The sequence below is a fragment of the Astatotilapia calliptera genome, chromosome 3 (genome assembly GCF_964374335.1).
Source record: "Astatotilapia calliptera chromosome 3, fAstCal68.1, whole genome shotgun sequence".
NCBI lineage: Eukaryota > Metazoa > Chordata > Actinopteri > Cichliformes > Cichlidae > Astatotilapia > Astatotilapia calliptera.
Window position 1 is genome coordinate 2,149,652 of NC_137424.1, and position 3,385 is coordinate 2,153,036.

General features: G+C 43.5%; 1 protein-coding gene across 1 annotated transcript in view; it reads left to right on the plus strand.

Annotated features, from left to right (window-relative positions):
- Window positions 1-3,068, plus strand: part of LOC145422772 (protein NLRC3-like) — a 31,290-nt gene extending 28,222 nt beyond the window's left edge. Inside the window, exon 6 of the mRNA XM_080294545.1 lies at window positions 1-3,068. This exon is cut by the window's left edge and continues 723 nt beyond it. The gene's annotated coding sequence lies outside the window, so the exon portion shown is untranslated.
- The last annotated feature ends 317 nt before the right edge of the window (window positions 3,069-3,385 follow it).

The window sequence follows — 3,385 nt, forward strand, 5'->3', positions numbered from 1 at the left end:
AACAAACAGGAAGTGATGTCACATGTGTTCCTGTCCACACAGCAGAATGAGTCTATTGCTGACAGTGATGTACAAACAGAGTGAGCATTTCTGAGGCCCAAAATAAACTGAGTAGTTCACTGAATGAACAATGGACTGTGAGCTCAGTTCCTTCATCATTAGTATGGATTATATATGTATATGTATTATATTAGTATCATATATATCAGGTGCTGCTGCTTTCAGTCATTGTGCAAATGTGCTGTTTGTAAGCTTGTAAAGCTGCAGTCAGCTGAGACTGAAGAAGTCACCTGATCAGTGAGCAAACGTTTCTGAAAACGTCCAGATGAACAGAATCAACCTTTTGGGATCAGCCAGCAATGCAGCATCATTGTTGTTCAGCTTCAGAGGTTTGCAGGAATGAACTGATGACCAGAAACAGCTGCAAAGTCCAAGAAAATACCAGCTGGAGTTCAGCTGCATTTGAAGAAGTCAAAGAAAAGTAAGGATGGCAAAGGGCGACGTTTTCTTCCAAAGAGCTGCAAACATGGTCGACGCCTCATTAGAAGAATCATCTGGACATTTGTGAGGAACTCTAACCAAGAAAGCAACGTCACACAGATCCAACAGACAGTTTCCATGACTGCAAGTGTTGAGTGGAAAAATGCTACATTGCATTATTGCATCCTCTCACCACAGGAGGCGCTGTTGGCACCACTGATTGCTGATCAGCTGTTCTCTGATGATCTGATTGATACTGTGAATAACGGGACTCACTGAACTCTGTGACACAGTGAAGATTACAGAGTTTAACTTCAACATCTGACTGACGTCACACAGACAGAAGGATGAACCAGTGAGGCACAGAACACAGTTACTGGAGATACTGGATCAGCTCCATGTGAACCTCTGATGGAGAAGCTGCTGAGCCAGAGAAACATCAGGACATGACAGCAGCTGCACTTATCTAACAACATGTAGCAGAGCTGATCTATGTTAGAGGATCTATCACAGCAGCTGAAGCCAAAGTCCAACACTGGATACCAGCTGAGCCTGTGCTGAGTGTAGTGTTACAGGAAAAGGGCAGAAACACTGGTAGCTCCCAGTGATGCTGACTGGGGCACAGAGCTGAATGATGCAGCATCAGGACACTGTTTCAGTCTGACTGACAGAGAAACCTGTAGCTGTATCTACATGTGAGGCAGAGGCCACACAAGCAGCTTTCTATGTTTCACAGTGACTGAGATCTTCAGTGGGGGTGGACATGCTCCTGTACAGACCTCTGAGGAGAACCAAGGTGCAGTCAAAGAGTCCAGTCTGTCCTCACAGATGTGAACATGTGCTTTCATCAGGTCTGCTGTCAGCTAGCAGGCTCACATCAGAATCACTGTTCCTGAAAAACACAGTCTGTGTGACATCATCAGTCAGCTGATGGTCCCAGATCTGAATGGTTTCTGTCTCTACTGAGGAAGTCAGAGAATATCACTGAGGTGTGGATCAGGTCTGAGTGAGCTGTGGAGGGACAGCTTTAAACAGTCCACAGGTCTCACGTCCTGCTCAGTCTGGTAGCAGATACCTCGTATTGTTCCAGATGTGCTGACATCAGCAGCAGCACAGCTGTGTGATACCATGAATCTCAGTTATTGATCCAACACACAGTAAATACAAAGATCAGGATTTCTGAGAGTAATCATTATGAGTCTGAACACATGATCACTGAATGTTAGTCTCCACAATAATAAGCTAACACAAGCAAACACAGCTTTCAGCTCTTATTTTGAAACTGGCTTATTTAGAGAGCTGTGATGTGAGCGTGCCTGGCTCTGAGGCACTTGGGTCAGCCTCTGTTGTTTAGAAGTGTTACAGACTGTGAATGACACAGACCTGTCAGTTTCCATGTTTGTCTGTAACACAGCTCAGGGCTCCATGCTGAACGCATCCATCCAGTGTTATTGATCCAGGACTGATACCAGCATTGGGATCAATACTACAACACACAATCACATGTGTCCACGTGATGTGTTTGACCAGCTTTATTCATTAATGATCAATCAGCTTATTTACTGCATCTGAGTCCAGCTTCATTTAAATGATCCAACCATGAAAATGACATCAGTCCTACAGAAGCACTTCATGCTAACAGGAAGTCATTGATTAAGGTGGAATAACACAGAGACACAACCACTCACAGCTAACCTGACCCCACTAACTGCATGTGTTTGGACTGTGGGAGGAAGCCGGAGTACCGGAGAGGACGCACACAAACACGGGAGAACATGAAGCTCTGAAACAAAGATGGTGGATTTGACCTCAGGACCAGGCGGGGTTACGGGGGTCATGACCCCCCAATAATAGATCCAGCTACACTGAAACTGTCAATTTCATTTACTTTTCCTGTTTTAAAGCTATCAGGCTGCTTTGTGGCTCACTCAATACTAAACTAAGATACTTTCAGTGTGAATCATTTGCAGGAACACAGGCAGGATTTAAAGTGCAGAACTTTACAGTCTCTGTCTCAAAGTTGGTCTGAACATGCTAACAGCTCTTTGTTTTTTCAGTTTTCACTGGTTTGATGTAATGAAAGAAATTTTAAAGAAGCAGACAATTGTTGTTATTTTAGTTCTATAGTTTCATAAATCGTGGTGTGGATCTAAGTCAACATTCAGAATAAATAAGATAATACAGCACTTTGATGGTTGCCTTTGTATTTTCCCAGCAGTGCTCAGGTTGGTTCTCGGCTACATTTACATACAGATGTTAATGTGTTCAGCAGCTGGACTCATCTGAGGAAGGAACATTGGAAAGGTGCTCAGTGCACAACTGCATCACTAATTTTATGTAAGACCCTGTGTTTTATTGTATTTATATATTTGTAACATTTGACTCAAACACTTTTGGGAAGGATGAAAATGTTTTCAGGAGGAAGTTTTTCCTTCTGTCCGACTGCAGTACACACAACACTGCGTCTCCCTCCCTTATCACACTTCCTCAGGCTGCTGATGAGCGCCCCCTGGTGTCAGTGTTGATGACGTCATGCACAGTGAAACATAAACAGTGTCTGTTAATAAAAAATCATGTGTCCATTCTCATGTTTGCATCATGTTTCTGTAAAATCATCAGCTGTTTCTGAACCTTCTTCATTGTTTGACTCATTCCAACAGCTGTGAGCTGTGATGGAGTCAGAGCAGCTTCATCACTGATGTTCAGGTGAAGCTGAACTTAATAAACTGTAGAAATGATCAGGATTCAGGCTGGATGTGTAAAACACTTCTGTGTGAGGTCGCAGTGCTTCATATGTGTGTGTGGGCTGAAGCACACACGTGTGAGTCCTCAGAGGTTTCACACACATCACTGCACACACTTATAATCCTAGTTTAAGCTTGTGGATCATATCGGACACATCAGC